Below are 24,582 nucleotides of genomic sequence, written 5' to 3'. Positions count from 1 at the left end.
AGTTGTTACTGTATACTAGACTAATTATTTCGTTGATCCTGATCATCCTATTTCTCTTTCTTTTTGGCAACAAATCTTCATCTATCAGTTTATTTTAAACTCTATGGATCCTCTGAATTGTTGTATTATACTCAGGTGACCGTTAAGGCCCTTGAGCCTCTTTTAAAATTTTTTTTGGCAACATTACATTTTTTTCTGTTGCACTCCTGACATGGTATATCATTTTTTCAGCAGCAGCCATTACCATAACTTGGTCAAACACAAATTATATATAAGACACAATGTATTAAAAGTTTCTGGAAATACAAAAAATATCGTTTCTACATTTGAAAAACTTGTTTATTGATAGATTATCTAACATGAAAATGTAATTGTAAGATGTATAAATGACAGAAAATCGCTAATTCTCATAAATGAAGAGCTGGAATTGAGGCCTTTGTTATCTTTGCACTACAATCATTTTAACTTAAAAGTATAGAAATCATATGTCCAGTAGCAAAAAAAAGTATGTATAGAAGTTGAAGAATATCCAATTTAAGACTTTTATTGTAACTGAGAGCTAAATTTGAAAATATACAGAGGCAAAAAGTACCGACGTTTTTGATTACAAAAATAGTCTAATAATTCAAACCGTTTTGTATCTGATGTAAATTTTAAAAATTCTACCCACGCGAGAGTAATTAAAGAGGTGATACTGCTCCAGGGATTTGTGATGGGTAGCAACAATTGTTTTGTTCATTGATTTTCTTTTTCTCTGAAACAAATTTAACGATTTTAATTTTGATGAACAAACACCATTCGGCAAACCTCGGCTGATTCCGTCACCTTCATCAAACCTCGGCTGTACGAGGAAACTTGATATGCGTCTCCGCTTAACATTTGTGATAAGGCTGCCTGTTTACCGCTTAGGGAAAACGTAACGCTTTGGAAACGATAATAAACATGCATCTGATATACGATGAAAATTTTCAAAAGCATACAGGTTACACTAAGAATAACACTTACCAAGAAAAATGCACTTAGTATCTTTACATAATCACATGTTTGTTAACGGATCGAATTCAGCACACTGTGCACGTGTAAATGTAGGGCGCAGCCATATTGCGTATAAAGTAGCTCCGGCTCAATGGAGGTTTACATGATACAGCCGAGGTTTGATGAGGTACGAATCGGCCGAGGTGTGCCGAGTGGAACAAACACATTGCAAGGTAACAATATAATTGTTCATTATGATAAGTGTAGTCAAAACTTAAAACTTAAAATATAATTGATTAAAATCTTAAAACAAACGTTAGTAATTTTTTTTGGCCAAGAATTTTATCCTATATAGCCGGAAAAAACTTAATTATATTAACTTACGTAACTATTAACTTCCAAAACTATAACCCCCCCCCTTCCAAAATAAAATAAAATAATTAACTCAATACCAGATTTTTGTAAGATGCTACCGTTTTATACTCAGTATCAGAAGACAAATTTAGGTCAACTCGGGCTTATGTCAACAACAACAAATCATGCTTTATCAGCAACTTCTGTTGCATTGCCTTACGACCTTGGGTATATCAAAATTGTAGTAAAATGTAACCATACCGGATTTGTTGATAATTCTTATTTTTCAAGTGCGCTGCTTTGTCCTTTAGAAAATTATATTGTTATTCCCTCGCAATGTACATGTGTTGGGGGGGGGGGGTGGAGGGAGTTACTGTGTGTGTCACGGAAGTTACGCAAGTAATAATCTATATCGGCATCGGTGTCTCATTTGCGAGGGGAATGCTCCGCTTTGAGATGTCTTTGTTGCTTTTTGTGATCGGCTTCGGCTGATCACTGTTAATTCCATATGACGCATCTAGCAGATTTAACTAACTGCACACACATTGTACGCATTATACAACTTTGTTTACTATGCACTGACAGCTTCATGTAAATCTTTAATTCATAACATGTTAAGTACTAACGATCATTATTTTGATGCATTTACCTTAAGATATATTAAACTTTATTCAGTTACATGGTTAATAAACGTGCATTTTCTTTACATGTGTAAGAATTTCATTCAAAGTACGCTTCCTTTAAGGATGAAAATTCGTTCGTTGATGTTTCGGAAAGCAACAAATCGAATTAGGAAAGCGTGACTTATCCGATTCTGTCCATTTATAGCATTGTTGACTTTCAGATATTATTGTTTATAATAATCCTTCCAATTTCAGTTTAGATGTATTTTACCGTTATGATGATTTAAAAAAGTGCTTGACACATCACATAGCCATAGCACATTTCCCCTATCTACGTACCCACGATGACGCTTTCTCAGAGCTAATTATTAATAATAGCATGTATCGATTGATTTTTGCAAACGGCTCATAATTCATTTGGAGCTCATAGAAAAATATTAATCTAAGTCAATTAAAATAAAAAGAAATGTCTACAAACATTTTTCAAGACACTTTATTATGCTAACTTTATGATCCCATCATGCCTATCATTCCTTTAAAAGAAATACTTGTTATTTTCTACTCAGGGATTTCAGTGAGCTATTGGCATCTGTATGATTAACAGATTATTACGGAAAATATCGCAGACTTTGTTTTACATGTACATGTACATGAAGTTTTGTAAAGGTTAAAATGTAAAATCTGGAAGTGTAGGTGTAAATTTAAAAAAAATCAATTTTAAATATCAAGAATTTAGAGAAAAATGTTCATTTCGAACTCATTTTTTTTTTTTTTGGTGAACGCAATGAGCTAATTTTTTAAGTGCGTAAGTTCTGCCTTGTATACTTCCAAGACGATTACCTCATTTCTCAATGTCTTTCGAACAAATGTAGAGAATTGAAACTTTAAGGCAACAGTTATCATGCACTGAACTGATGTTACTTCCCACATGCCACACTCCACAATGTCTAGCTGCACAAGGTCTCATCAAGCGATCGTAATTGTTTAAGTAAAATGGAATGGAAAGATTTGGTGACAATTTAACTCCATTCGACCACTTCCATGTGTATTTTTCTGGTCCTTGGGTATTGTTAAGTCCTATCTGGAATTTTCTTTGTTGAGAACTTGAGTAGTCATCTTTGAAAATGAGGAAGCATTTATTTACATTGATAGTACAGTTGTTAAAAGACTAAACTTTTTAAATGTAAAATTAAAATTAAAATGTAAAGTTGTATTTTTACAAAAACTGCAAGGTACAAAAATAGTTCTATTTCGTTTCCCCTAAGTTCAAATTTGTTTTTTTTTTTCTCTCGGATTCCTTTTCAAATACATTATCTAAGCTCGTTTTTTTTGTCAACCTCTTTGAATCGTAACATTATACAATAATTGCTGTTTTTGAAGTCAATATGATGATTAAGCCACTTGAGGAGGACAATATTCACCGATCCCGAAGGGCGAGGTAAATATTGTCCTCCTCAGGTGGCTAAATCATCGTATTGACCTCAAAAACAGCAATAATTATTTTATTATATGATTCAATGATTAATTGATACAAATTAATTACGTAATCCATGTCTGCTTGATTACATTTGCTGGAGTCCTTGCCAAACTCTTTGAGAGAACCAGGGTTAAAATAAACATAACCTATGGCGGCATATTTATACCATCCAGATAAATTTTGTCAACATAAGATACCGCATCAAGTCAAGATAATTATCTCGTCAAGTCAAGAAAATTTTGCTGGTTTTGTCAAGATACACCAAATACTAACTCGTCTAGTATAAATAATCTATCAGAATTTCTTGTGTTAGCTATCTCGGCACGACAAGATAGTTCATCTTGTATCATGACTAAAATTGTTGCGTTGACAAGAACTGCCTCTTCATAATTGCTGTCACAATAACTGTACACTTTTATAGATGATGTGTTACGGGTGTCTCGTTCATTTTCCAGTTACCTGTAAGAATTTCTTTCTTTGACATCTTCCTCACATTCATCACTATATTGAATCAATTTATTTTTTGTATTTGTCTATTGGAGGAAATAATTTTTAGAGATGATGATTTTCATATAAACCGTTCCATACATTTCTCCATTAAATATGAAATAAAATAACCCATTGACCTAATTTAAAATTTGTATTATTGGTCTTTTTCTGAGTTACTGGCATTCGTGAAACCTTAATGCATAGAGTCATCATTTATTAAAAACTACCTGTAATAATATCATAGCCAAATATTGATTTCTGATAAACAAAAACAAAATATTTAATTAAATAGCAGACCTATTGAATTTATAAATGCAAATATTACATGTTATCAAGTAGAAACTCATTGATTTGGTTTTCACGCATTTGTATTTTATTTGATTGAAAACATATACACGGTTTGAACACACATTGGTTTCAACTGAATTCCCTTGAAATTATGTGCGCAATACTTATTACAGCAACAATACAACCCATACAACGCCATCTATATATATATATATATATATATATATATATATATATATATATATATATATATATATATATATATATATATATATTGTACGTGTACATACAGTTATCGTGACTGCATTAATTTTTATGAAGAGGCAGTACTTGTCAACGCAACATTTTAGTCATGATACATGATAAATTATTTAGTTACGACGATATTACTATCACAACAAAATGTGAAAGCTTATCTTGACTAGACGAGATAGAAGTTTTTGTATCTCGACAAGACCAGCAAGTTATCTTGACTTGACGCGATACCTTATGTTGACAAAAATTATGTGGATGGCATAAATATGCCACCATAATAGCCAGTTGTATTAATTTGGAATTTTAATTTCTTTTTTTAATCTATTTAAGGTGTGGCGTAGAAAAAATAAGTCAGGTTAAGGTAGAATGGATTTTGAAAGGGGGGAAGAGGAGCATTAGAGGGAAAAAAATGACAACTTACCTGAAAAAAATCTTTGACTACCCCCCCCCCCCCTTAAAAAAGGGAGAATCTACAACTCCAAATCGAATGGTGGGGAGTGTTTGGGTCCAATAAGGGGGGAGGGAGGCAACCAGCCTTTCAATGAATATTTTCATATTAAATTCATAGTAAAAATTTACATTCAGATAAAAGTGTGGTGAGGGGTTACAGACCCCCTTCATGCTCCCTCCCCAAATTCTATGAAAGTGAAAATGGCCTGAGTGGAAGTGACATGCAATTCATGAAATAAATTTCCAGAACTGTTTGTATCAATTTGAGAGTTCTCAATCAACGTACAAAAAATAAATCCTCGTTTTCACCTGAAAGGTCACATGCAGGTGAAGATAACGTAGTATAATTTTTACAATGTTGGACTTCAGCCAATTGGAGATCTAAGAATTATTCAATCATATAATAAAAATATTTTTAAACAAAGTTGAAGAGTGACCAACGATCATTTTTTAACTCATAAAGTGAGATTGGACAAAGTAGTAATTTATTTAACTCGAGCGTTAAAAAATAACTAGTTATCGATTCAACAATTGTCAACATAACATTAAAATTACTGGTCACATAAACTTTAAAGTTTTAGGTTTCAACTCTCGGTAAAAATACATGTCGTTGAAGGTCTTATTGAAAAAAAAGGTGTCTGATTTACTTCCGATCTGTATTCTTTTGTTTTAAAACCCTCTATTTATATCTCTATACTCACAATAATTCCGTATATAAGTAGTCACGAATCCTATTTTCTGGTCTGTATCTAAAGAAATCAATGATCCGCCAAACTGTTTACACGATGCAATTGCCCAGGTAGACCTCATGTTTTGAGCCACGAAACTCTGGAAACAGATCCCACCTGCCCGATTGTGCACGAAACCAAAAACAGGACAGGATGCTGAAAGTTGGAATAAAAATTATGAAAATCTTTAAAAGGCTTTGTAAGAAGAATTTCAAAAATTCCCTAACGTTACTTATGAAGAAAAGAAATTATGAAATATATTCCTCTTACTGACAGACCTGTGACATTCTAATTGCCTGTAAACGATTTTATTAAAATATCAAAATATTTAATTGGTGAATTTTAGTATTTCATAGGTAATTTTGTCTGGAAGGAAACTTACAGGCGATTTCGTACATGTCAACACCACTTTCTTGTTTACTTTGAGTATGCCGCCAGATGGAATACTTGTAAAGGAAACATTTCTTTTCCAGTGATTTGAAGAAAAAAGTTTGACACAAATCGTCCGAGGCGCACACGATTCCACAGGCGTTGAGTGTCCATTGACCTCCCATAGATATCAACCCAGATGCTGGCAAAACGTCCTTGTAGCGGGTGTTTATTACAAAATAAGTACTTCTTAGGTAGGTTTGCATAGTTCCTTAAAATTAACATAAAACAATAACTTATATACATGTAATGATTAATCTGCATTGAGAATAGTGGTCAGATTTATGCTCTATTTGAAAAAAAAATGTGATATCTAAGCAAGGTACGGGGTTGAGAGGTGGGGGTCATAAAGGAAGGCCTAGCAACTGGTATGGAACATATCATTATCAGTCAAATTTGACGTATTTGCAAACACAAAATCATTGTAACAACCTGGAATTTGCAAAATGTTAACTTTACCAAAACTGCCGAAATTCATATATCAACATTACAAGGTATTTGTCAGTAGCCTGTCTCGGTTAAAACTGATCGATCGTACACAGAACATTAATATTCTCTTAAATTGCGAATCGAACCAGAAGGTAAATACAAACACAAAATGAAGGTTATAATTTTACATTGCTATGTTAATAGGAGAAGTTCACTATGAAGAACTAGAAAAAACCGTAAAGTCCATTCCCAGACGTGAAAAAAGCCCTATTTCGTAGAGGTGGTGGTGGGTTCCACGTTTTCTAGGGAAGGGGGGTGAACGGGTCCAAAGTCATATTTTATTTGCTTCAGTATATACTTTTAGTAACTCTGCAAAAGCCATGGGGAGGTACGGACCTCCCCCCCTCTAGATCCATGCATGAGATTGATTGATTGATTGTATGTTGTTTAACGTCCCATTCGAGATTTTCTACTTTCTACTCATATAGAGACGTCACCATATACCGGTGAAGGGCTTCACATTTAGACCTTTACTCGGCACTCAGGGCCATTGAGCAGTGAGGGTTCTTTATCGACCAACGCCTACCGTGACACGGGGCCTCGGTGTTTAAGGTTTCATCCGGAGGACCCGCAACTTTCACTTCAAAGTGCCGAGCGCAGTAGCGGGCGAAGGAACATTTTTATCGACTTCGGTCAGTCGCGCCGTGATTTGAACACATGACCTTCCTATCACGGAGCGAGCGCTCTACCGACTGAGCTACCGTGACGGTGCATGAGATTAATAAGGATGTTTACAGAAAAGTAAAAGTTTGAACATCATAGAAAGTTTACAATTTCGTAATATTTTAGAAATTTATTATTTGCATCATTTACATCTAAAATATTTCCAAAAATATATACCAATCCAGGCATCCATTTATCTGTCCTTAGTGTCTATATTAATTATCTTCTACAGTTACTACTGATGTTAATTGATATAACGTCTTCAGTTCATCTACAGTTCAGGCAACTAATTTTGTTACTGAAATCAGCAAAATAAGCATAAGCATCCTGAGCTAGCATCAGTATCAGAATTGAAAAAAAAAAACCAGCATTCCCATGATCAGCACCATTAAGCAAATAATAGAACTAGGATAAGTAGAACTGACCTACTTAAAATCAGCATGTGCAAATCAGTTTTGTTTTCAGTAGAAAAATCTAAAACAAAGAAAACTGGTTTAATAATTTAAAATATTAATATATAATGAAATTAAATGATAAAATAAAGCGTGTTTACTGCTTTACACTGCAATGCTGAAATTCAATTAACTGCTTCCGATAGCATATAATGCAACTTCCGGTAGAATTTACCTATTTTTTAAAACAGCAAAATAGCATCAGGATAGGGATACCTAGCATTAAATCAGCAAGCAAGCGAAGCATTCAAATCAGAAATAAGGATTTAAGGATAAAAAAATCAACATAGTTGCTATAACAAAATTAGTTCACTGCACTGTATAAGTCGAACTGAATGCCATATAGGAACTTTTTTTCTTCCTGTGTAAAGTTCTGTTTTCATTAACTTTCGGTACATGTAATACAAAAACAGGTTGACTTATAGATGGGTACAATTTTTTACCATTGGAATTTCAACACTTTGTTGGATTCCTTTGTTCAAATGATTACAATTCTTGACCATCATATAGTTACAACAAGAGGTCCAAGGACCTTAACGATCACCTGAGTATAATACAACAATTTAAAGGATCCATAGAAGTCTAAATAATAAACTTATAGATGAAGCTTTGGTGCCCCAAAGCAAGAAAAATAGGATGATCAGGATTAGCAAAATAATTAGTCTAGTACTCAGTAGCAACTCATGAAGTAAATTCTTTTAACCTCCATTTATCACTAGCACCATGCTATGAACAAGTGCTTTTATAGAATTAGTACTTTTTGTAATCCCACATTATTACCTCTTACATTGACCTCTCTTAGTCTCTGAAGAACATGTTATAAGATAAGTTATTTTGTATCATTTTTATTTATCAAATTTTATTTACAAGTATACCTGATCATTAAAACTATGAAAGTACTTTTTGTATTATACAATAAAAAGTCTTCCATAATTCTTTTATTCTATTACCCTTTCAGATACATTACTTACAGTGATTATTTATCAAAGGTGAATTGCAAAGTGGAATAACTTCTCTCAGTAGAAAACAAATTAATAGAGCCCTGGACAGCATCAGAACATTTGACCAAATGGTCGCGAATTTAAAAAAAAAAATCTGGTAAAATATCCTTGCTTATTAAAATTTTTACTCTGCTTGCCTCCAAGATGCCCAGGAGCAGAGAAGATTTTTTAAGAAATACGCATTTTCACAATAGATTTAACACAGCCCCGCCCTAACACCAGAGCCCATTACCCAGGGTCATGAAATGCTAAAAATTGGATTATTTACCCTCGTTCATCATAACTATGCACTTAGTTGAAGATGTTCAAAGAATTAAAGAATTAACATATTTTCACTTTATTTTAAGTACACACCCCTTCCCCCTTAGAAACACCAGAACCTCTTACCCTGGGACCGCAAATTTTAAAAATTTGGAAGAAGCACCCTTGCTCATTTTAACTCTGCACTTTGTTTATCTGCTTAATACATAAGAGCAGACAAGATTATGTAATAGGATTAATGCCTTATGACAAAAACAGTGAAAAAAAATTAACTATTTAATACCAGCAAATTATAAAACTGGGGGGAAAACCAAACATGTTTTCTTCGAATGGGTTTTTACACAAAGGAGGGAGGCTTAGCCCTGGAGTACATGGAATAGTAATAACAAGCAGGTGCAATTTCTTGGAAACGGAGTAAACGGATAATTTGAAAACTCTTCCAATTCCCAATTGGTGGTATATTCATAGTTTGGGATTTTCAGTACTGGCGCTCAACGCCAGGCCACCGATTTGCCCGTTATACTTAACATTGCTAGGTTGGTATATACTGGATATTCCTTCGGGCCCCTGGGGTAATACAATACAGCCACTTTCTTCCATTATATCTTTTTGAAATTTTTTAATTGACATATTGTGTGATGTGTTTGACTACTTGATTTATTAAAAAAGTAAAATGAATTTAGTGTTGTAACTGTTGTTACGGTACATTGTAACAGATTAAAAACTGATGATATAACGAATTGTCGGATTTGTTATAACGAATTTAATTCGTTATAACAATTTCATTGAATTCGTTATAACGAATTCAATCTGTTATAACAAATTTGATGAATTCGTTATAACGAATTCAAAAATTTGTTATAACGAATTGAATTTGTTATAACAAATTCTAAAACTTGTTACAACGAATTAAATTCGTTAAAACGAATTCGACAAATCGTCATATCAAATTCATATATATTTTTCCATAGGCCCCAATTTCTAAATTTAATTAAATTAAACGAATTTAATTCGTTATAACAAATTTTAGAATTTGTTTAAACGAATTTCATTTGTTATAACAAATTTTAGAAGACGTTTAAACGAATTTAATTCGTTATAACAAATCTTAGATTTTGTTTAAACGAATTTAATTTGTTATAACAAATTTTAGAAGTCGTTTAAACGAATTTAATTCGTTATAACAAATTTTAGAATTTGTTATAACGAATTCAACAAATTTGCTATAACATATAACATATACAAAGAAATCGTTATAACGAATGAAATTCGTTATAACAAATTTGACAATTCGTTATATCGAATTCAAAAATATTTTTTGATAGGTCCTAAATGGGCTTCCGTAGATTTTAGACATCATATCAGGCTAAATTAAAAAAGTTGAAAATACATGTCTCCTTTAAGGAAGCAAATTCATTTTTTTTAATTCGTTATAACGAATTGTTGAATTTGTTAAAACGAATTCGATTCGTTACAACAAGTTTTTGAATTCGTAATACGTTAATCTGTTAAAACAAATTTTTTAATTTCTTAATTTTGTTATAACGAATTCAAAAATTTGTTATTACAGATTACATCCGTTTAAACTTATTCCAAAATTTGCTCGAATTTAATTCGTTTTAAGAAATTCTTAAATTTGCTATACGAATTAAATTAGTGAAATCAAATTCGACATTAAGGACATATATATATTTTTTTTTGGACTAATTATCGAAAAGGTTTAAATGAATTTAATTCGATACAACGAATTGCCAAATTTGTTTTAACAAATTTATTTCGTTATAATTAATTGTAAAATCCTTTTGAATTCGTAATAACAATTCGTAATAACAATTTTTCGAATTCATTTTAACGAATTCAACAAATCTGTCATATTAGAATTATTTGGTTACAACAAAGTAAAATTCATAATACGGATTAAATTCATTTTAACAAATTCAGAATTCAAAAATATATTTTGTCCTAAATGGGCTTTCGTAAAAATCTTAACGTTATTTAAAAAAAAAGAAAAAGAAACACCCCCCTCCCCCTTCCAACTTGTGTTCTAGAAGACAAAGTATGCTCTTGATGTATTTTATCGTAAAGCCTAAAAATAATTAAGTACTTACCAAAAATATGAAATATCCATAATGAAAATGTCCAAAGTTTCATATTAGGTGTTATGTGAGCGCATTGAATTTTTTTTGCAGGCGAGTTAGGTCGTCAGAGGTTTTGCTAATAGGAATGAGGACCGTTTTCGAAGTGGAAGTTAATAATACTGAATAAACACCTATAAGTTCACAGTTCCGGAATGCAATTTAATGGGTTTATTAATCTATGAATATGTTTTAAAAATCATCTAATATTAATATTTATTCGTTGTTCCAAGAAATTCACCCAACCGAGGATAACTATTTATAACTATATTTGTCTTTAGCTAAGCTCATAAATGACTTCCTATATATCGCAATGAATAATGTGAAATAAAAAGAATTTTTTCTCGGGTTATGATAACCAAGGGGAGAAATATGGCAATGGTGAATATTGCTAAATAAGAATGATATAATTGTTGTTGGAACGTTTCTGAATTGGTAGTTACTAGTTGGATTAACACATAGAGGTTCAGATTTGTTCCGGAATGGCTTGCATAAAAAAAGAAGCATTTCCTTCAAACGGGTAATGTTAAAGGAAGCGAAAGATATATGGCATAGCTGACCTTTTGAGGGTAAAAACATATTATAAAAGTAATAATTTCTCCAAATTGCAATGTATTACAGATACATGATAAAATACATGTCCCATACATATCATGATATAATAATATTGATGATAGACCCGAGAGAACAGACAACCCCCAATAAAAACGCCAACATATACACAAGCTTACTGTTGTACCCCTTCAATAAAAGCTTTAGGTGACCTCTTTTTAAACTTTTTATGTCACCTGCATGGCTCATTCAGGTGACCAATTGCTATCTGTTTTTTTCTGTCGCCGGTCGTCGTTCGGCGAGCGTTAACATTTGATCATTTTCAGTTTCTTCTCTAGAATCGCTGAACCATTTACAACCAATTTCAGCAGATAGCATGCATCTTTGGTAAAAGGGGAACAAAAATTGAAAATGTCATGGTTCCTGCAACCCAAAGGCCTGAGGGGTAGGGCTAAAACCATCAAAATTTATGCAACCTTTAAAAATCTTCTTCTTTACTCCTGGACAACAAGCAGTCAAACTGTTGGAAAGATTTTAATACGCATTAAGCTTTCTACAAAAATGTGAAATTCAGGCCCCAGGATAGGTGGTTCTGGTGCCAGGGTGGTGCTCTTTAGATCATATAGGGAAAATGCATTAATTCTTTGAAATATCTTCTTCTCTAGCTGCTCCTGGATATTAAGCAAACTAAATTCATAGTTATGATAAACAAGGGTGCCTCTTTCAAAATTGTGAATTTCATAATCCATGAGTCATGGGTTCTGGCGTTAGGAATGGGCTCTATACATTATATAGTGAAAATGCATTTATTCTTTGAAAAATCTTTTTTGCTCTTGGGTATTTAACAGATAAATTTAGTGCTAGTTATAATAAGCAATGGTCTCTCTTCCAATTGCAAAATTGTGGCAAAGGGTTTCAAGACTCTGCTCTGGGGTAACAGATAAATTCAATACCCCAGAGCAGAGAATAAGATGGTTATGATGAGTAGGGGTGCCTTTTCCAAAATAGTGGAAATTGTGACCCTAGTGTTAAGGTGCTATTGATTATACACAGTGATATAGTGAAAATGCATAATTTATTTGAAAATCTTATTTGGTAAAGCAACATTATGGTTTTAATATTGTCGCCCGAGTGGCGCAATGGTTATAGCGTCTGCTCTAGAGTCGGAAGTAAGGAGTTGATCCTTAAGTCGCGGGTTCGAATCCCACTGTGGGACGTTGAGACCTGTCTTTCGGATCGGACCGTATAAACCGAGGTCCCGTGTTGCAGTAGGTGCTCACTGCTCAATGGCCGTAAGTGCCGAGTATAGGACAGAAAGGATGACTGCACTTACGCCTGTTTTTGGGTCTTTTTCGGTTGCTTCTGTTGCTTTTATATCTAAACCTTATTTCACATTTGTATGTTTATGAAAGAATCCTATTAATTTGAAACCAAATCTAAATCTTAAAATGATTTTAGACTGTGATACAATAAAATGATTCAATGTTTTTTCGCCTTACTGCTTTCCAAATATAGTGAATTTACACTTACCTGCCCTTGACTGAACATTAGCATGAGAGGTGGAGCTAACATTGTAAGAATGGCTCTAAAATTAGACTTGATAAATAACAATGACATGTTTGGAAAAAAAGAACGTGATCAATCTTTCCAATCTCCCTCTGCATTCTGTATGGCACAAATACACTTCTGACAAAGGTTTCAAAACGAAATTAATAATATGAGCACGTCAATGTAATTAAAGCAGATTTTATATCCATGCCAGATGACCTAACGTGTTCGAACACATTGTCCTAGTTAGCACAAAACATGCTACCTTACAAGTCACAAGAGGTAAGAATTCACGTGGTTAATTATAATATTCAACATGTCACAATCCTTGGTTACAACACAGAGAGCGAATGTGAGAAGAAGCAGTTTTTTTCTCTTTTTAACTATGAGCGCATGTTTGTCTATTAATCTCCTTTTGACACATTATTATTTATGCAAATATACAACTACTGTTAAACGTAGAACAATAGACAAACATGCGCTGACTATGTATAAAGTCAGTAAAAAAGTGGGCGTCCTCATTATCGAACGGAGATTCAAGAAATTGTTATGACCCCTGCCTTTGAAAACAGATTCAAACTTCGTAAATACACACTTTTATTAAACATAATTACATGAAGTTGTAGATTGGGTGTTGACCATTCTTGCAATGAAAAGAAAAATGCTTGTTTTGAAAGTTTATTTTGTCGCAAATTTCGCATGTCCTTAAGTGCAGTCATCCTTTGCAGCTCTCCACCGGCAAGTGGTGGCATCTCCATATGAGTGAAAAATTCTCGAGAAGGACGTTAAACACCATACAAACAAACAAGCAAAAAAATGGCTGGGATATTGGAAACATGTAATTTACACAATAATTTCTTTTGATCTTGTAATTATTTTTAAACTTTGGTTAAAAAAAGTAACTGATCTATTAAACATGATGAATGGTGTATGAATAAAGGTTGACCGTTGGGAATGGAAAACTTTGTGTTACCCGTGATATTTGAGTAAGCACATTCAAGAACACTGCAAACACCCACAAATCAACACCCTTTCCTTTCGGGACACCACATTGTACAATTATTTGTTTGCTGTTTTACGTCAGTACGAATGATTACTAGTAAGTTACCTGAGGAATACAATACATGTATTCACCAAGCCCAAAGATTAAGGTTCATCGTTAAGTTCATCGACCCTCTGATAAGAGAGATAACTCCCAATAGGATAAATGATTTTAATTCTTAATAAATGTGTCAAGTTTAAAGACAATTTATATCAAATCTTACCCCGTGGTATATGCTGAATAAGTTTACAATTCAATTACTCATTAGTTTTTTTTCGAAACTCATTAGCGTTAAAGCAAAATTTTAAATGAGTGGACAGAGAGACGATGAACCTTAAAGAAACTTTGTTATCTTTGTTGGATCTTAATCAACTTCTGCTGAAGTTCTCGCCGAATGCAGTGAGAAGGGCGAAATTTCACTAGATAACAAATAAACATATCTAATTGTATAATTTTGGAAGTTCCCGATCTATTTATGATCCAATACAAAAAAAAATATTACATTCACCTGGAAGATCTGCTGTAGGTAAATTTTATACAGTAAATAAGATCAATACGATTATTTAACTAAGGAGTACTTCAAGGTTTGCTAAATCGTCGTATTGATCCCCACCCCCTCCAAACTGCTTGATTGCATGAATCAATGATTAATCAACCATTGTTGTCCCATCCGACCCTAGAGCCATGAGATGAACAAACTTGAATCTACATTATGTTAGGAAGCTTTCACGTAAATTTCATCTTTTCTGGCCGAGTGCTTCTTGAGAGGAATAAATCTAGATCTGACCACTCTGACAAAACCGGTCCCTTCATATACCCGTAACAAAACAACCTTAACAGTATGGAAACCCGTTATAACAAAATTTTAATAAAATTTACTCTAGATTAAAACAGTCAACTTCTACACAGATTGTTTATGTTCGGAATTGTTCAGACGACTTAAATATTTGTTTGGACCACTCAGCGAATCATGTAATTGTTCAAACAGATTCGGTTTCTTCTTAGGACAAAACTTTTTTATGATAAAGAACATCCAGGAAATCAAAGATGATACATGTAAAAAGCACCTGGATCAAGTGCATGTTTGGGGACATAAATGAATATCTGTTCAAGTTTTTAATGACTCTATGCCTTTGCTGTTTTCTGGAGTTTCATGGAATATTTACTTGCAGGTAAGGTTAAACTTGCTTTAATGAGACCAACATATCTTTGCAGTATCTTCAATTTATCTCAGGTGAGCATTTTGTGACACGGGTCTCTAATTTTAAATTTTTAAAATCTTTTTAAGCCAAAAAAAAGAAAAAGAAAATGTATACCAAATAAAATCTACCGGGGTCGATTTACTTCACGTAGGGTATGCAGATGTTAAGGTTGATGCCACTTTTTTAGACAGGTAAAAGGTCAAATAAAGACCAAAAGTTATTAATTATTTTCAACGGCGAAAAACTACTTCTGGGTTACACCCCCCAAATATATATATATATATATATATATATATATATATATATATATATATATATATATATATATATATATATATATATATATATATATATATATATATATATATATATATTACAACAACTCTTAAACTAACATAACTGCCCTAAGTGAAGAAATATTAATACAGAAAGCACAAAGAAATTCACTTTTATAAGGATACCCACTTCCGCCCCAGCCCGGGGTTGAACTCTCGACCTACGGAATCTGTCTCCTATCAGTACAGGAACAGCACGCTAGACCGCTCGGCTTTCTAGGTAAGTCAAAAAAACTTGCTTTCGATGCCGATGGAATTCTCGCGGCGCTGCCCTACACTACACGGTCATTGAGAATTCCGCGAGAATTCCATTGGCATCGAAAGCAAGTTTTTTGACTTGCTAACGCGCTTCATGAAATATGCCGGCGTGAAGCGTTGTAGTTCATGTCCTCATGAATCTTCAAAAATTTAATTCATTTCTTATATTTACATTATTTTTTCCACAATTTACGCAATTCAACTGTCATTTTTAAAGCAAACAGTTTGCACTATAGTTTTGACGTCAAGTACGGTATTCTGATGTAACAATGGAGATATTCATGCTCCTCCATTGTAGTTCATGAGAAAATGAACAGTCTTCTAATTTGCAAAGAATCTTAAGGAAAGATATTTGGAAATGTAAGTATATATATATATATATATATATATATATATATATATATATATATATATATATATATATATATATATATATATATATATATATATATATATATATATATATATATATAGGTTTAATATAAGAAAGACAACTCTTAAGCGATATATATTACATTTTTTATTATTGATACCGAAAATCTTTAAATTCACAAACTGACGTTCATTGCACACAAAGCATATCATACAAAAAAATCAATCTAAACTCTGATATTCTGCCTTTTCAATATTCCAATCATGGACCATGGGAACAGGAACAAATTTCACCTATATTCTTTAAGTATCATAAATTATACAGACCTATGAAGATACCCGTATCTTTCCTCACCTGTATATAGAACGTTGCAACTGCGTGATAGTTTGAGGTCTGTCACCTAGGAGCTTATCTTGGAACCCCCAAAAAATTGCCTTCTAAAATTATCCTACCCACGGTCTCCTTTGACCTCTCTTTTGATGAAATCAACCACTAATGTTTCCTCATTCCTCTAACAATACGTTAAAGTCGGGGATGTTAGATATTACCTTAACACTTTAGCGTAGATTATCTGCACTGAAGTGGAAAATGTAGCTGCAGTACTGTAGCTCTCTGGTTGAGAAAATTCGGACAGAAAACCCAGAGAGCTACAGATCCAAACATAGTAAAACCCTTCGATTTAAGGCGCCACTTTTTTTCGGGTATTTTTTGCTTTATATGCATTCCTCCGCCAAAAGCATGGTATTCTTTGAGCAACCATTTTGCATTTTGCTCCTTATCTATGTTGCTTTATGTACCTTTTAATGTTTCCAAATAGCCCTATATGGCCTTTGAATGGTAGTTTTAAAAATTTGCATTTCGACGACCATGTTTGAGTCATGCTAAAATAACACGATTTTAATGTCTATTTTTTTTTAAACATAAATATTGTCTTCTTTTAAAGACGATGGATATATATTTAGTAGATGCTATTTGACCCTATCCCCTCCTCCCCATCCCCCACCCGGCAAAAAGTGTATGTTCTTTAACAGACGTAATTTAGCACGACCTCAACATGGACGTTGAAATGCGTGTTTTCAAAACTGACATTCCCAAGTCACATAGGACTGTTTGAACCCGTTGGAAGGTAAATAAAGCATTATGAATAAGAGTAAAATATATGGTTAAAGCTGAACACAACTCGTAAATAAGCATAAGCATATCAGATTTCCTATATCCGATATCAGTACTGGGGTATATCCTTCGCATTCGTTACACCTGAATGCTTTCTTATCACGCGTACCTGCGTGAAATGGACGACATGTGTTCGTGTTTGTTATTTTACATTACCTTTGCTTACATTTTATTGCAGTTCTTCTTTAAATCCATTCATTACTTTCAAATAAAAGCAGAATAAACAACAACATTCTATTCAGACATTGTAACGACATGCACCAGCTTTATTATTTTGTACAACGTACATATAACATGTCAAATATGAAAATCCATAATCATATAAATATATATTATACAGTTATTTTGAATATATAATATAAATAAAATTTACACATTTTTGTGCTCTACGTGTCGTCCTAAACTGTTAAACACTTCAGGAAATTCTTAAAAACCATACGTCAGTTTTAAATATTTTTAATATTCCCAACAATCAAAATGAATTTGAATTACCATAACTATACTTGATTCCAAAACTCCATAAAAATCCTTACAAACAAATATACATAGCGGGTTCCTGTAAATGTTATACCAAGTTTCTTTCTTTACTCCTCACTAAAATATTTACAGAAATAAAGAAGAAACTCTAGAAAACTGAACAACAGTATATTCGAGAAGTGGTGTAAATCAGATGTGGGTACTTAAAAACTCCAAGGAACTTTTAGAGCATAAATATACATACCTTGTCAGTGGTCATTTGCAAAAGTACTCTGAAGTTGATATTAAAAAGATGCTTGAGTTTCTGATTGACAATATCTATGTAGTTTTTGGATATCAGGTCTTCCAACAACCTGTTGGAATTTCCATGGATACCAATTGCGCCCCCTTATTAGCAGACCTATTTTTGTATTCATATGAAGCAGAACTTATTCAAAAAATTCTACATGAGAAGAAAAAAAAAACACTTGCTGTGGCTTTATATATCGACGACGTATTATCAATAAATAATACTTACTTCCATTCATATGTCGACTCGATATATCTCGGTGAGCTTAAAATAAAAGATACCTCAGAGTCTGATACATCTGTTTCATATTTGGATATTATAAGAGAAAAAGACTTTAATGGTAATCTAACAACAAAGCTTTATGATAAACGTGATGACTTCAATTTTTCAATGTCAACTTCCCTTACTTATGTAGCAGCAATATACCCTTATCACCTGCATATGAGGTTGATTCAATAAGCCAGAGCATGCTCTACGTATGAACAATTTCTAAAAAGAGGCAAGATACTGACAAACAAGTTGATGACACAAGATATCAACAGTCCCGTTAAGTCATCATTTTGCAAGTTTTATGGTCGATACAATGACCTTGTCAGCAAATACACCTATCATTTAGTCAAATGCTGACTGACGTTTTTCATAGTAATTGTTAGGCCATAATTTACACACTGAATTGTCTGCGGATTTTTCTTTCCTCCGGATCATGACCAGGAGCACACGGCAGCTGTGCCAGATCGAAAGGGGGATGCTCACTCCTCTATGGCACCTGATCCCACCTCTGATTTTTTTTTTGGAGGTCCGTGTTTGCTCTGCTCCCGAATTGTATTGTTTAAATTGACTTTTAGCTTGATTGCTGTTTGTTTTCTCCATATTTCTTTCACCTCTTATACGAGGGTTGTTTGATATGTAATGTGTATTGTACGATACAACAAAAGCATTCAACTCAAATAGGGTAATGCGGTACGCTGAACTAGTTAGACTTCTGAGGCACTGACTGATGGCTGAGCCAAGGTTTTGTCGATACTTGTAACGACGACCAGATAAGAACTTTTTAAGTTTTGGAAAAAAGTAAAAGTGGCATGGGGCTAGATCTGGAGAATATGGTGGGGGTAGCAAGACGGTAACCTTCTCCGACTTCAAAAATTGCTTAACAAGCTCAGATGTATGCGATTGGGCATTATCTTGGAGTAGACGAACATGCCTAAATTCTGACACAGGGCGTCGGTTATGATAATAATAATGAGCTTTTTTAGTGTAGTGTGTTTTTAGTGTAGTGTACCGACCTGTAACACTTTTGCTCTTCAGCACCTGAGTTTGTACGGCTATACCATCATATGAGAAGAATATCAATAAATGATCTTCTTTGTGCTTATGGTACTTTTGACAACTACATACATGTACCTTCTACCGTGTTAAGTTAGTCGTATTTTGTTTCCAATTTTTCTTACTGGTTCTAAATAGTGAATCCATGTTTCGTCAAGAGTAATGATGTTTGCAATTTTTTTTTGATTACATTTGGGATACACTTCGAGCAATTGCTTAGCGGTTTGTACTCGCACCCGCTTTTGGTGATCTGTCAATATATGCGGTATCCATCTGGCAGAAATCTTTCGTACTTTCAAAATACACTTCAAAAAGAAATACACATGCGATAGTGATATGCCAACAGCTTTGGCAATAATACGAATCGTGAATCCGCCATCACTTTCATTATTTTCCTGATTTTTGAGACATTTGCCTTGCCTGTTACAGTCACAGGTCGGCCTGTATTTGCTGCATCTTTGACGGACTCTGTGACAGTCAGAAATTTCTTTCTCCACCTACAAACTGTCTCATAAGAAACATTATCAGACTTATAAACGTCCCCCAATACAGTTAAAATCTGTAATACTAAGAGTGCCTGAGCGGCTTATAAGTATAGGGCCTCAGCTATAATGCCAGGATGAGAAATATGGCAAACAAATTCCTTTGACGAATCGTGTTCAGTCTTCATTAACGTACACCATGCTTTAAGTGGGGGAACGTAGATAATACAGGAAATAATCGAAGCGATTCATAAAACAGAGAAGCCGTAAATCGAAGGATTTTACAATGTTTGGATCAGTAGCTCTTTGGATTGTCTGCCCGAATTTTCTCAACTAAGAGAGCTACAGTTCTACAACTAGGGTCACAATAGAGTTTAGAGTTTTGTTGTACAAGTTTATTTCAAGTCAAAATGTTATAAAATTGATGGTGAATAGGAAGACATATAGTTTAAAGATTTTAATTTTTAATGCTAGACAGGCATTCAATACAGCAAAAATTTTTATGCGATATGCTCATTTCTACAAAAGCATAGCATTTTAATTATGTTATCTAGAGGCATGTGATAGTAAATCTTAACACTATAGTTGACCATTAAGTGATCCAGGATATGACTCAACTTACATGAACAAACGATAAGGGGACTTTGAGACCTCAATGTAAGAGGGTCGTTCAAAAATATAAATGGTCATATAATTATCCCCCTTCCCCCCAATAATACATTTGCTATTAGTTGAATAACTGACACAAAGTTGGTAAACAAATACAGCAAAGTACATTAATGTATGGAACAGATTTCTTTAATGGGCACAAGTCCTCGATATCCGCATCTTTTGTATCTCTTGTCCTCTTTGCTTTTCGGATGATCCACTGAGTCCATCATCCTAGGAGATAAATGCAAAAATTTTCAGGACTACAAAGATAAATTATCAACAAAACATTACATAGACACACAGAAGGATTTTTGCATTTTTCTGCACTCACTCCTCCCTCCATCACTCCATCTCTTGTAGCGGTTGGAAACTCATCTTTTGCGTTTAAGTAACGCTCAGATTAAAATTTGAACTTAAATTCATTTTTGAGCCGAATAGTTCTAGTTAAAGTGATATAAAAGTAAAGAAATATATCAATGTTTCAATAAATGCATAATTGTAAATAAATATACCTCTTTGTTGTGATGCATACATTTACATCTATTTTAAAATTAACAAAAACAGCTGAGAGCTACAAAATTTTGTTGAATCTTCTATTATAGCTATAAATAGTATGAACAAAACAATGCCTGATTATCTACCAGTACTGAAACAGATGCTATGACAAAATGTAACGATTTATCTAATTAAATTATCAGAATTAAGGGTAAGATATATTTAAGAATATTTTCCATAAATATATCATATAATTAAATTCACCTTCTAGTTACTCCTGTTTATCTATATATTTATAGACACACAGTGTGTTGCTGCAGTATGATCCGATCCAGAGAAGGTTATTTTTCTCGTCATAACTCAGGCTGTGCGGTTCGATCATGTTCTTTTCATTCCTCAGTAGATATGACAGAAAGTGGCCATCCTTGTCGATTATGTGTACTGATTTGGTCTTCATATCACAGACAAGGATATTTGACAGAGTGTCTGTACAGTTTCCACGTGGAGAAATCCGTGGCCCTGAATGTCCTGTGTAGGTAAAGCGAAGTGTACCATCACGGTCTGTTACCACCACACGGCGCCAATCGGACACGATGATATCCCCATTACGGTTTTCGGAAAGATATCCAGGAAACCTGTACAACATCTCGCCATTGTTGTCGTACTGGATGGTCTGGGGTGGTTGTCCATCGCTGTTGTATCGAGTTATCTTTCCTTTGGATTTACTTTTATCCCTATCATGAGATATATGTGTCCCGACTAGTATATCTCCACTTGATGGGGAACAGAAGACAGAAAGAGGTTCCCATGATTCTTCTAGTGATATCAATGTATTTCCTTGCTGGTCGTTACTCAATTTATTGATGTGAAAGTCTTCAGCTATATAAAAGAGTGTCCCATCATTCGCCATCGTGTGTACTTGATAGCTTTGTTGTGATATATCTTTCAGGTGAAAAGAAATAGCACCTTTTGTGTCTGCTAAGACGAGGTTAGAGCCATCGCTGATCCAGAGTTGGTCTGCCACAAAGGAAAGGTAATAACAGCATGTAACATCTCCTACTTTCAAAGATGTGTTCAATATAGGATGAGGCATTAGTTTCAGGTGTTGCTCACTTTTTGCACCGCCTCTTCCGGTCCTTGTGTGAAGCAGTACAGCCTTGTTATCAGTTTCTTTGTCTTCATCCATTATCTTGTATTGATACCTTATCCTAATTTTTCCAAGAAACTGAAAAAAAAATTCCAGTTTCATTGTTTAGAGTTTGTTAGCAAATTTGTTATTTAAAATAATGACGATCTATGTACATATATATTTTTCACATCAACTTTAGACTGATTAGGACCAGAATAAAGACACGAAGTATTTGTTTGTCGGGTACAATTCATAGCTAGAATTTTCGGTCAGATTGCATGTTGTTTTACGTCCCATTCGAGAATTTTTCACTCACATAGAAACGTCACCATATACCGGTGAAGGGCTTCAAATTTTGACCTTTACTCGGCACTCAGGGCCATTGAGCAGTGAGGGATCTTATCATGACAACGCCTGCCGTGACATGGGGCCTCGGTTTTCAAGGTCTCATGCAAGGACCCGCAACTTTCACTTCAAAATGCTGAGCGCATGGTGAAGGAACAGTTGCTACCCATTTTTTATCGACTTAGGTCAGTCGCGGTCGAAATTCGAACTCACGACCTCCCGATCACGGAGCGAGCGCTCTACCGACTGAGCTACCGTGATCGGTAATTTTCGGTCAGTAAGACTCTATAGAATGAAGTTATTTTTCAAAAATCTCCAATAAACTTAGTTTGCCAGTTAAATATTTTTTATGTACAATTGACAATTCCAACTTATTATTATCCAATTATGGAATTTCTATTTCTATTTTCTGCAATTATAGTAATATTATGAAACTACAAGACATCACCTTAACCCTCAATCTTTTCTGTACTAAATTAAACCATACAAACACTTGCACTTTGCCAAGTACTACTATGAGTTTAATTATTGATGGAGATAATTGTTTTTAAGTAGGCAGTAATTAGTCTTCAAAATAATAAAATTTTGAATTTGGTACAATTATATGCCTAATAGAAATAGAACCAAATGAAGCCAAATTATGAATATAACTTATAATGAATATAACTTAAATATCTTATTTGAAGTGCAGATTCAAATCGGATTACTAATATTAAGACTTTCTATTGCTTGAATAATGAGTACTTTTAAATGCAGAATAGTTGTATTATACTATACAGTTGTAATATGTAGGCCATATGCAAAATCGGAAACAAGATTGTTTGTTTGTATCCATCAACTTGACTTGTAATCACTTCTGAATAGGCTTTTCTGAAAAATAAATCGCAAAACTCGTGTCAAAAATCTAGGTCATATACAGCGTCCGAATTGTCATTACTAGTACGAATCCTCACATGCAATGACTATGCAAGCTTGATCAACATCGAATTTTTTTACTGATTTTTAAATATATCGGTTAATGCAACATCCGAAGGAAAGAAGTTTACTATATAGTATCAAAGTTTTTACTAAAGTAAATCAAAGTTATTACTATAATAAGTCAATGTATTTTTACTCTGGATTTCAGATTTTTATATATTTTTTGTTCTCCCCTTTATATATGCACATTTTTGATACTGAATGGAAATATTACTTGCATATTCACATATTATTTCCAAATTGAACATCATGGTTATCAAATTTAAGAGATTATAAGCTTCTAATTCCCTAAAAAGTTCTAATGTAAAATATCATAGTAAATCAAAGTATTTGTTTTATTTAATATAGTAAACTATATAGTTAACTATGATAATATTTTTAGGATTGCAGAGTCAGAAATCTAATGAACATTTGTAACTTATTCGATGATAGATAAAATTCTTAAAAACTCAAAATCTAATAACAGCTTTTATGTCAAACCTTAATTAAAAAAAAAAAACACTGTTAGACTCTTGGAAGTATAATTCCTTTTAAAGGAATGATCGGCATGGGATCATAAAGTCAGCATTATGAAATGTCTTGAATTAAGGTTGTAGACTTTTCCTTTTATTTTAATTAACTTAAATTAATATTTTTTTTTATGAGTATGTATATACATATATTTAATTTCACATTTCTCAACTGGGTATGACGTGTAAAGGATAGCCATATTAACATGCTTTTCATAACATACCAAATTTAAATTGAAGAACAAAATTTAAAAGAGCATTGTTGTTATATAAAACTAGTATGACCAATATGTTTCCTTTAAAAATATTTGTATTTGGCAAAACATTAAAAATGTAATGTGGACATTTTCTT

At 33.3% G+C, this 24,582-nt stretch overlaps 1 long non-coding RNA gene across 2 annotated transcripts in view; it reads left to right on the top strand.

Annotated features, from left to right (window-relative positions):
* The first annotated feature begins 1,147 nt into the window (after nucleotides 1-1,147).
* LOC133183847 (uncharacterized) overlaps nucleotides 1,148-24,582 on the top strand; it is a 31,158-nt gene continuing 7,723 nt past the window's right edge. Inside the window, exons 1-3 of one of the 2 annotated variants that reach the window (XR_009720748.1) lie at nucleotides 1,148-1,208; nucleotides 6,113-6,262; nucleotides 22,219-22,302. This is a non-coding gene — a long non-coding RNA (uncharacterized LOC133183847). Of the gene's footprint in view, nucleotides 1,209-6,112; nucleotides 6,263-21,568; nucleotides 22,303-24,582 lie in introns of both variants that reach the window. The other variant, XR_009720746.1, reaches the window with a different exon arrangement.

Source organism: Saccostrea echinata, unplaced genomic scaffold, assembly GCF_033153115.1.
Source record: "Saccostrea echinata isolate AGI-Se365-2 ecotype Australia unplaced genomic scaffold, CSIRO_AGI_Sech_v1 ptg000001l, whole genome shotgun sequence".
Classification (NCBI taxonomy): Eukaryota; Metazoa; Mollusca; class Bivalvia; order Ostreida; family Ostreidae; genus Saccostrea; species Saccostrea echinata.
The sequence above is the reverse complement of the archived record's forward strand: the minus strand, read 5'-3'. Positions and strand labels throughout refer to the sequence as shown.